The following is an 11,739-nucleotide window of genomic DNA, read 5'->3' on the forward strand; positions in this document are numbered from 1 at the left end:
CCACAACAGGGATGGGTAGCTGAGCACCAAAAATTTGTGACCATCTATAGGAGTAAGAAGATAGACACGTAGCCAGGCACAACCCCAGCTGCTTTCAGGTGGGGTCACGTGGCTGCCTTTCCACCAGAAGATGAAGAAAGTGGTATTTTTCACTTACAGACCATCATTCTGGAGAAATACATGGGACTCTCACAAACACCCTTTACTTACCCAACACACTAGAGCAGAGCACTCCAAAGCCATGGAGAATGCGCCACAAGATGGAACTAGCGTGAGTCCCTGAATCAATGTGTGACAAAGATCAGTCAGCTGCCCAGAAACATCTAAATTAAATTATTACATTAGTGAGGAATGCACTTTTACTATGTGAGACACTGACATTTTAGGGTTTGTTTCTTACATCACGTAGCATTTCCCTAATAAGACATGGTACCAGATAAGCTACGCAGAGATCTACGTCCTTGCCCCTAGTGTATCCCGGCCACATAATGTTTCTCAAGCTGTGCGTTGAGGAGAAGTCAGGGAGTTGGGGAGGGCGCTTGAGGGGTTGCCATTCCATGCCCTAAAGGATAAAGAAAGAGGATAGAGAGAGGGTGTGTCCGATCGCTGCAGCCCACTCACAAGCTCTTCCCACCTTGGTGATTCCTGCAGCCGTATACGCACTTGGTGAGCACGTCTTGGCGATTACAATAGGTACCAACACACAAACTGCACCCAGCCCCACGCATCAGCTGAGAAATGCTGCCCTGACATCCAAAGATTATTATCACACTTTTTAGTTCACCCCTTTACCGATCTTTGAAACAAGCCTCATGCAGAAGCACATAAGAAGGAGCAGACCAGAGTTTCAGTGGTTCTACGTGGGACCGCCTTGGTCACTACGTTTGTTTCCCAGGGACATCGTGACAAGTCACCACGAACTGGGTAGCTTCGAACAACACAAATTCATTCTCTCACAGTCCTACAGGCTGGAAATCTTTTTTTTTTTTTTTTTTTTTTCCAGGCTGGAAATCTGACATTAAAGTGAGTTGATTCTCTCCGAAGACCAGGAGAGACATTATGTTCTGTGGCTCCCCCCAGGTCCTGGAGATCTCTGACACCCCTTGGCGCTCCTTGGCTGCTGGGCACGTGACGCCCGTAGCTACCTCTTCCCTGAGTCTGTGTCCAAATTTCTCTCTTGTTTTAAGGACATCGGTTGTATTGAATTGAAGGCCTATTCTTATCAAGTGGGACCACACCTCACCTTGTAGGGTCCATCTAAGAAGATGCTATTTGCAAACCAGGTCTCATTCACAGAGACCAGGGGTTAATCCTCAACAGCTGTTTTGGGGCGACAGGGTTCCATGCACTGCAGCTGCCCCCGCAGCCCTCCGCTCGCAGCCAGGCTCTCCCTGGGCGGCCACAGCCTCCTCTCCTCAAGTCAAGCCTTGTCCAGCAAGGCTCCTTGGGAGAAAGTCCTCATGTCACTCCCCTGCCCCTCCCCGCGCCCCGGTATTGTTACTGGACCTGGGGTCCTGCTGCAGTCACCCTGGTCCCCAGGTGTCAGCCGCTGTCCCTGCAGTGTCCCTTGGAAGCAGGCCCCCCATTCTCTCACCCAGCCCCGGCCAGTGCACTGTGCTCCCTGGGCTCTGCGGTCTGTGCGCTGTGCCCGCAGCCACCCCTCCACGGGCAGCAGGCCCAGGCCCAGAGGTGCACCTCGACCTGGAAGGTGGAATCTGTCACCTGCTCCTCGAAACGTGTGACCTTCGCCCCTGAGGGCCCTTGGAGGAGGCGCAGGGGGCACAGAGGAGGCAGGGGTTCCCCGGGCTCCTCCAGCCCCCTGCCCCCTGCCCTCAGCACCCCCCCGCCCCCTACCCTCCAGCCCAGACCCCTGCCCCCTGCACCCCCCAGCTCCCCACCCAGCCCCCGGTCCCCCGCCCAGCCCAACACCCTGCCCCCCTTGCCCCCAGCCCCCAGCCCAGCAGCCTCCCCCGGCCCCAGGTGCCCCGGCCCCTCGCGGGGAACGACACCCGGTTGCAGGGAGGCCTGAACAAGGTCCCCGGGAGGGTCTGGTGTCCGGCTTGGCTTTAGGGGCCTGGTCCCAGGAGCCCGGGGGCAGGGGCAGGGCCAATGCGGCCGCACTGGGGTGCAGCTGGGCCCCCCGGGGGTGGGGGTGGGCACCCGAAGCCTGTCCCCCAACCTGCCGGGGCCCACCCCGAGGCCTCCCTGCCGCGCCCCGGGCCCTGGAGCGGGACAGCAGGGTGGCCTCTGCGACCACGCCCAGCACAGCGGCCATCCTCTGGGTCCCTGGGCCCGGGGCTGATGACCCTGACCTGCGCCCCGCGTGCCCGGGCTGTCCCCGAGCCTCCTGCTGTCGCCGCCCCTGTGGCCCTTTGGTCCCCTCTTCCTAGAAGGACCCAAATCCCCTTAGGTTGCTCAGGGGCCACCCTGGCCCAGTAGGAGGGGGCCTACTTGGTGAAAGCCGCAGGGGCCAGGGGATGGGACTCCAGCGCCCGTGTGGGGACCCTGGGGACCCTCAGGGCCCAGACTCGCAGCAGCACCTTTCCTGACGACTTGCGCTTGAAGGGACAGATGCTAAAGGACCTTGGAAACCGTGCAGCTGGGGACACGTTTGCACATGATCCGCTGGGTCTGCGAGACCCTTCCACGTGGAGTGTCCCCAGGAGGCAGGCTAGAGGAGCTGTGCCCCGGGTGGCCCTGCAGAAGCCCCGCCCGAGGGTAGGGCGCAGGCCAGCCCCCCGACTCGTGCTGGAGGCCAGCGTGTGGGCTGCCACCTGCCTCCGCCGGTGAGGCCAAGGGGAAGGCGCTGGGAAGGGCCGGAGAGAAGGGGGAAGCTGAGGGCCGGCGCGGCCTCCCTGGACGGGGGACCTTCACGGGGACCTGCCCTCAGCCCCGTGGCTCCCGGTGGCCTCCGGGGACGCTCCAGGTGCAGGCCGCACACCTGCTCAGCCTGGCCAGCCTGACCCAGGCCGGTGCGTGGGGCAGAGTCAGGCTCCGGTCCCCGGCCGTGCGGGTCCACAGGGAACTGAGATTTTCAGAGATGTAATTGTCAAGCCAGAGCCCGGGGAGGGGAGGGTCAGGATGTGGAGGTCAGGGAGGCACCCCGAAGTCTGGGGGGGGCGCAGACAGACTCCGTGACTGCCGGTGACCCCCAGCCATTCTAGAGGAGGCCTGGCCCCCGCTTACCCCTCCCTGCCCACTCGGACAGAACTTTTCTTGGGAGGCAGCAGATTTCCACAGTCCACTCGCGACAGTTTCCTCAGAGTGAAACACGGTGGGGGCACCAGGTGCGACCCAAAGGGCAGGAGGCCATTCAGTCTCCCCCAGACACGCCCGCCCCCACCCCACCAGCCACCTGGGGTGAGCGCCCTGGGGCTCCCCTGAGCACTGCCGAGGTTGCAGGAGACCATGACCTGCCCTCAGTGGTCTAGGACATCATGGGGACCCTCATGGGGACCTGCCCTCAGCCGTGTAGGACATCACAGGGACCTGCCCTCAGCCGTGTAGGACATCACGGGGACCTGCCCTCAGCCGTGTAGGACATCACGGGGACCTGCCCTCAGCCATCTAGGACATCACGGGGACCCGCCCTCAGCCGTGTAGGACATCACGGGGACCTGCCCTCAGCCGTGTAGGACATCACGGGGACCTGCCCTCAGCCATCTAGGACATCACGGGGACCTGCCCTCAGCCGTGTAGGACATCACGGGGACCTGCCCTCAGCCGTCTAGGACATCACGGGGACCTGCCCTCAGCCGTGTAGGACATCACGGGGACCTGCCCTCAGCCGTGTAAGACATCACGGGGACCTGCCCTCAGCCATCTAGGACATCACGGGGACCTGCCCTCAGCCGTGTAGGACATCACGGGGACCTGCCCTCAGCCATCTAGGACATCACGGGGACCTGCCCTCAGCCGTGTAGGACATCACGGGGACCTGCCCTCAGCCGTCTAGGACATCATGGGGACCCTCATGGGGACCTGCCCTCAGCCGTGTAGGACATCACGGGGACCCGCCCTCAGCCGTGTAGGACATCACGGGGACCTGCCCTCAGCCGTGTAGGACATCACGGGGACCTGCCCTCAGCCGTCTAGGACATCACGGGGAGGCCGAGCCAAGTATCCCAACGAAGGGTCTTGGCGGTGGCAGAAGGCAGCGCTAGGTGAGACCCATGGGGGTCAGGGCGCCCGGCCTCCACAGGCCCCCAGGGCAGCCCCCCGCCAGCCTCGGGCCTGCTCAGCCTCCCTGGGCCCAGCGTCGGGAAAGCCCCAGCTCGCAGCTTCCCGAGGATCCCGTGACCCGGTTTCCCTCCCCTTTTGCCCACGACACGCGGCACAGCAGATACTTTCTGGCGGGACTGGGCGGCACAGGCGGGCAGCAAGGGGCAGGAGGCTTCGGAGCGGCTCCTGCCCTCCCAGACCTGCTGGTCCTTCTCCAGCAGATGCGGGCCCTCCCCGAGGCCCTCTCGTCTCCAGCCGGTGGGGCCCACGGGTGGCAGGTGGGGGGGGTGGCATCTGCAGTCTGGCCCCCTCCCACGGCCTGGGGACACGGCCACGGGCCGCCTCCGAGGCTCCTGGCTCCCCCCGATGGTACGGGAGCCGCTTCCTGCCTCTGTCTGCAGCCCAGGAATGTCCTAGAAAGTGTCCGGGCTGCTGTCAGGCCCAGACGCTGCACCCTCGTTTGCTGCTTTGCCTTTGCCTTGCCTTTGCCGATAAATAAGTCATTGAAGTGGAGCCTCCTCTGCTTCCCGACAGCACCTCGTTGACACGAACCCCTACCCCGACCACATGGGACGCCATCCAATGTTCTTTATTATTCCATCCTTTAAAAAAATCCAAACAACAATTGTCTCTCACTTAACTGATTTCACAATCAATGGGTAGCGAGCCATCGTTTGGGAAACATTCTTTTCATCAAAAATAACTTAGCCTGCTGTTCTCACACGTCCTGACTACATTCCCATGAGTGGAATGTTTGGAACCAGTCTTCAGGCTAGATGAGCTCCTGGCTCAGGTGTCTCCTCTACACCTGGTCCCCTTTTGAAGATCTCACCCCTATAAGTGGGCTTCCTTCAGTCCTGATTCCTGCTTTCACCTGGTCCCCAGTTGGCCTGTAACGTAGCCTGAGTCTAAGGCCCTGGGCCTGGCGTATCATTTTCTGACCACCGCTGTAACACATCCTGCAAACTGAGCAGCTTAAAACAACATAAATGCATTGTCTCACAGTTCTAGAACTCTGAAAATCAAGGTCTCTGAGGCTCTAGGAAAGTTTCTGTCCTTTGTGTCTTCCAGCTTTTAGTAGCTGCAGGCATCCGAGGCCTGTGGTTCTATCGCTGCAAACCCTGCCTGTGTCTTTACAGGGACTTCTCCTCTCTGCACTTTTCCCCTGTGTGTCCCCTCTCGAAAGGACACTTGGCATTAGGTTTGGGGCCCACCTGGATAATCTAGAATGATCCTGTCTCAGGATCCTTAACTTAGTTATATCTATTAAAAAGCCTTTTGCCAAAAAATAAAATAAAATAAAATAAAATAAAATAAAATAAAATAAAATAATAATAAAATAATAAAAAAATAAAAAGCCTTTTTCCAAATAAGGTCACTTTCCTAGGGTCTGTGGATTAAAAAAGTAGACAAATCTTTTGAGGTTATCATTCAACCCATCGTACCTGGGAGTGTGACAAACCTGCCAGTTTTTGTAAGCTCCCTTGCATTCAATTTGGATGGATCCTCAAACCAAGACAAGGGTAGCCCACCTCTCTAGAAGGATCACCATGGTTCAGAGACTGCTGGGTATGGCCAAGCAGATCAGGACCTGAAATGACAGGTAGATCAGGCTTTGAGCCATTAAGTTTTGGACTGCCGGTCACACTGTTTGGCAGCTAACTACCTACTTGGGTCTGTGCCTCTGCTCCGGAAATACCTAGCCACAATTTCATATTCTCCTGATTAGCTGGCCCCAGGTGGCATGAGTCATAAACCATAGAGCAAGGAACAGGGGCCCTGCAAGCATAGAAATACTTTGAAAAAGTGAGAGGAAGGGTGGTAACACATGGAGAAAAGCATGAACAAAGACACAAGACAGCCCTACTCTTTAATCAAGCAACAGGTCCGATTTGAAGCTCAGAAACAACAATAGTATCTTTTTAAAATTTCTGTGAAAGCAAAAGGAGCATCTTTCCTGCATGACTTGCAAAATTTCTGAGTACTGATTTCCTTTTGACGCTGAAAAAAATCTTCCTGCAAAAATAAAACAGTGTTCTGAGTTTCCTTCCGAGATTATTTTATTAGGTTGACGATTCATAGTGGTCCTCCTCCAACTTCAGGTCAGGAGTACTGGCATCCTCTGGGCTATCCAGGCCTTGGCAAGTCAGCATGCTGCCTTTTGCCGTTGTGTCTGCTTCTGTAAAGTGCAGACTGGTATACACGGAAATTGAGGTAAAATGATTGGTATTTTCATGAGCTTTTATCCTATGACACATTGTTTAAATCTAAGACTCAATAAATGAATTTAAGGTCTTATAATCCCAATAATCTCCTTTGCATTTGTTATACATCAAGCCCGGGAGCCTCTGATGACGAATACTGGCGGTGCCAAGTAATGACGATAAGAGATGGTTCTCACCTGAGCCTTTTGAGTGTTAGCAGTTCAATAAAGCTGTGGTATCCATTTTGCTTATCCCAACAGACAGGAGTAAATTGGCCAAGCCAGAGAAGAAAGGCTCTTCCTCTACCCTGTGGAATGGAGGCTACCAGTCCTGCCCCCAGTGGGAAACATCTCATAAGAAAACTGTTATTCGGTGAACAGAATGTGGTCATTTCCGTGGAGACAATCGTGGCCATCCCAGGTTTTTGAGCCACTTACATTGGGTTGGTGTAGCCCTCTACAAGAAGTATAAGTTACCTGGGCCCTGCGTTATTTTCCTTTGAAATCCCTTTACCTGGCTACCCATGACTGGCCAGTAGCAGCATTGTCAGGTGGTGCAAGTGATACAATGGGAATAAATAAATAAATGGGCTTGACATCTCCAGGTATGGATTTGAGTCTTGACTTTATTACCTACATCTAGTAAACCTGGGCTAGTCATTTATGAACTCCTTGAGCCTCTATTTTCTCATTGTAATCTAGGAATAATAGTAATCCTTCACTTATGGGGTTGCTCTGACAGTTAAATAAGAATACTCAACAAATATTTATCGAGCAACAATTATGTGCCAGGTACTGTCCTAGGAATTAGAGTATTTCAGACAAAGGAGATTACAAAGTCTTGTCTTCACTGAGATTACATCCTAGTGATAGAAGTTAGACAACAAAGTATTAAGTTTTCTCCCATTTTACTATCAAGTAACATGCATTTTTTATTATTAATCAGAAGGAGCTTTATTTTTTATTTATTTATTTATTTTTATTGGAGTTCAATTTACCAACATATAGCATAACACCTAGTGCTCACCCTGCCAAGTGCCCCCCTCAGTGCCCATCACCCAGTCACCCCCACCCCCCTCCCCTGCCCACTTCCCCTTCCACTACCCCTTGTTCATTTCCCAGAGTTAGGTGTGAGGAGCTTTAAAATATACTCTAGATACAAGCCTTTATTTTGTTATATGTGTTCTGAAAATCTATAAATTTATAATCATCAATAATAAGGCCAAGTTTTTTTCCCCCTTCAAGAGTATGTTGACCATCCTCAGTCTTTTGATTTTAGCACAAATTTTAGAATAAGCATGTCAAGTTCTAGAAAATACCTGGCTGGTATTTTGATTGGGATTGCAATGAATCTCTAGATTCATTTGGAAGAATTGACATCTTTGATGTAAGTCTTTCCTAATGTATCTTTAGATCTATAAGTTTGTGATCAATTTCTATGAAGATTCCATGTGGGTTTTAAAAATAACATACACTCTGCAGTTGTTAGGTGCAGTGTCCTATATATGGGCATTAAGTATTTTTGTTAGTTGTGCCATTCAAGTCATCTCTCTTATTAATGAGCTGCGTCTGCTCTTCTGTCAATTATTGAGAGCTATTTTGTCATATTCATTATGATTGCAGATTTGTGTATTTTTCTTTGTAGTGCTATCAATTTCTGATTTACATATTTTGAGCATGTTATTAAGAACACATGAATTTAAAATGTAGATACAGCATAATTTTTAAAAATTCATCAAGGGAATTGAGCCTTAAAAAATGACAATAGATTTGAAAGAAAAACCTAAAAACTCTAGAATTAAAAAAAATAAATAAAATAAAATAAAAACTCTAGAATTAAAAAATGAAGCAATAACAAAAATTAAGAATTCAATGGATGGCTTTAATCCCAAATTAGACAGTTATAGAATTAGTGAAGTGAAAATTAGGTTAAAAGAAGCTATCAAGGGGCACCTGGGTGGCTCAGTGGTTGAGCGTCTGCCTTTGGCTCAGGGTGTGACCCCGGGGTCCCAGGATCGAGTCCCACATCGGGCTCCCTACATGGAGCCCGCTTCCCCCTCTCCCTGCGTCTCTGCCTCTCTCTCTCTCTCTCTCTCTCTCTCTCTCATGAATAAATAAATAAAATCTTTTTTGAAAAAAAGAATCTATCAAGATTAAGCATGAACAAACAGAAAGATGGAAAATGCAGAGGAGTAGGTAAGAGACAGAAAATGTGAAGGGAGAATATGTAACACACAATTAACTGCTACTCCTCAAAGAGAAGCAAAAGCAATGTTTGAGAATTTAAAACTGAAAACTGCCCAAAACTGGTCGATTTCAAAAGCCTAGGGCATGTAAGTGGTCCAGAACCATCTTAATCCAATTTCAAGACCTAAGGCTTTTGGTCTTCCTAGAGGACTGGACGTCCAGCTGGGTGAGTGTGATAACTGTTTTGTTTTGTTTCCTGATTAGCCTTACCTCCCAAGGTGAAATTTTGGATAGATCCTAGATTCCTAGTGTTTTTCTCTCTAGTCCCAGAAGACTGCCAAAGTGCAGCTCACAAGCTCAGCTATTTTATCAGCTAGTGACCAATAAGAAAAAAGGAACTGCTTTTTTCTAGCAGAGAGAAATTTAGTTGTTCATAACCAGAGAACTGGTTGTAAAAATATTATAAGAAATGAAAGAACAAAAGGAAGAGGGCAAGTCACCCAGAGATCAGGAAGTTACTTCATGCCCTGGTTTGGAGCCCATTGACCCACATGACATGCTCCTGCCACTGCCCTTGAACCCAAGCCACTGCTTCTCATTGGAAGCTCAGGAGTTAACCCCACTGATGCTGCGGAACCCACACCAGGACTGTCAGGGCCCACGGTTGCTGTCAGAGTGGGGAAAGGCCTTCTTCCCCTACTAATCCATCAGCATAGGACCACCAGGAGCAAACCTGCAGTTTGGCGAAGTCAGATTTATTGGCCGAGTGGGAGAAGGGAAACACCAGAGGAGCCATGGAGCGTGTCTTCAAACAACAGAAACAATAGTGTTACTATCCCAGGATCTGTGTGTGTGTGGGGGGGGGGGGGGAGGTAGGCAAAATTTAAATGAGGCGGTGGTTGGATAAACCCAAGGCAAAGCAGAGCCTCGGGTAAAGGGATCAACATCGGGTCTGGACTGCAAGATAGACTCAGAGTCCTGTTTCCTTAGAAACTAAAAAGCTAGGATAGACGTGGACTGCTGTGATGAGAAATCCCTTCTCTCAAAGTCTACAAAAGGACTGACAATCGGGGTCGCTTCTCTCTATCAAAGCAGCTAAGGTCCTTCAGGCAAAAGTGAGACATTTCATTCTTACTGATGTAATTTCAAACAACAAATGATTTTAGGGACAAATATTTTTCACTGGGAAGGAGATAGTAGTCACTTAAAGAAAAAAGTCCTTATGACACTTTACAACTGCAGCATGTCCTTGGAGTAAAACCCTCCCTGTTAACTCGGTAGTTGGCTTTATCTGTGGCTGTTTTGTCAGCGTGATGAATGGCAGGGGCAGATTTTTCCTTTGTCGGTCTGAGTTAATTTTTATTTTCTCATTCCTTTCCTCTATGCTCAGCTCTCCACTGGCATTTCCCATTAGAGACTAACTGGAGACCCGCCCGAGAGGACGCTGGGATATGTAGCTTTGAGCCTCTGTGCCCCCGGAGATACAGAGCAGACTCCTGAAGACAACTTGAGAGCCAGAAGGAAAATCAACCCACAGAACATCTCCAAGTTCAGCAAATGCCCTCGAGAACAACATGGTCTTGAAAGATAATCTCCTTCTTCTGGTTTCTCATCTCTATCAGGATCTTAGCTCCTCGTCCCTAATGTTCTTGTTAGTTATCGCTTTAAAGAAAATGATTTCTAGATTTTCTCCAGCTATTTTAGTTGTTTGGACACAAAGGCTACTTCGGCAATTATCCAGTTTACCATTATCCGCCCCATGCACTTTTGGAATCTCGCACATTCCTACCAAAATAATCTTCCTAAACTCGAGAGACGGGCGCCACACAAGCAAATGAGAAATGATGCCAGCCAGTTTGTGGGGAAGAACATTTTGCCCGTGGATAAGCCCTGATGCTGACCTGAATAAGGGTATGTGAGCTCAGGACACAGGGCTCTTTTCTTAGGTCATACTATTCAATGTTCTTACATTCAGTGCAACCCAAAATATATTTTTTCAAGCTGTGAATCTTTTCAGTAAAATTAAATCCATATTGTTTTTAATTCATGGACAATTGACTCATTAACAAATTATATGGTGAGAACAAGTTGATGTCCTCAAACTTTTCAAATCTTGCAGGGAGGCTTGTTTCTCATTATTTTCCTTAGAAACATAAAATTTATTAGGCCAAAAAAATTTTTTTAGAACATGCTAAAACCAACCTCTATATGGATGTTCTCAATCTGCCCACCCTAGAGGAAGCTAAGAGTGTCTGTTGCGAGGCGAAGGGTGTTTCAGCTTAAGATAGACCATGTTTTCCCTTCGTTGGGATGGGATTTTATGCTGTCTTTGACTTTCAATCCTCACCTCCACATCAGTGGCACCAAATTTTTCATCAATACAGTTCACAGTTGACAAAGGGCTTTTTCATCCATCACTTCACTAGATCCTCAGTAAAACCCCATGACGTCAGCACTTCTAACCAGTATTTTTATTTCACTTAATAGGGGGGAAGATGAGGCTCAGAGAAGTTAGCTATTTTGCCCAAAATTTCACGGTATGATGGCAAACCTCTAAAATGACCCCTCTTACATTGTACCAGGATTGAGCTGCTAACCAATAGAAGTCACCAAGAAATATAGTTTGTCATTTCCAAGACTAGGTGATTAAAAAGGCCATAACTTCAGTCCTGGGGACTCTCTCCCTCTCTGTCTCACACACACATACACACACACACATAATTCAATCTTGAGGAAGCCACCTGTCACATCATAAGGACATTTAGGGAACCTAGGAGAAGCTCATGAGATAAGGAACTGAAGTCTCCAGCCAATACCCTGTGAGGAACTGAGACCTGCCCAAAACCATGTGAGTAAACTTGGGAGTAGATCCTTCGGCCCCAGTCAAGCCTTCAGATAACTGCAACCCTGGCCAACAGCTTAACTGCAATGTCATTCAAGATCCTGAGCCAGAACTACTGAGCTGAGCCACTCCTGGATTCATCACTCGCAGTAACTAGGAGACGATAAATGCTTGTTCTCTGAAGCTGCTAAATTTTAGAATAATTTGTTCGACAGCAATGGATAATTGATACACAGCGCTACATGTGCCCAACAACAGCACGGCACAACAGTGATACTGTGTATGT

Source organism: Canis lupus, chromosome 1, assembly GCF_011100685.1.
Source record: "Canis lupus familiaris isolate Mischka breed German Shepherd chromosome 1, alternate assembly UU_Cfam_GSD_1.0, whole genome shotgun sequence".
NCBI lineage: Eukaryota > Metazoa > Chordata > Mammalia > Carnivora > Canidae > Canis > Canis lupus.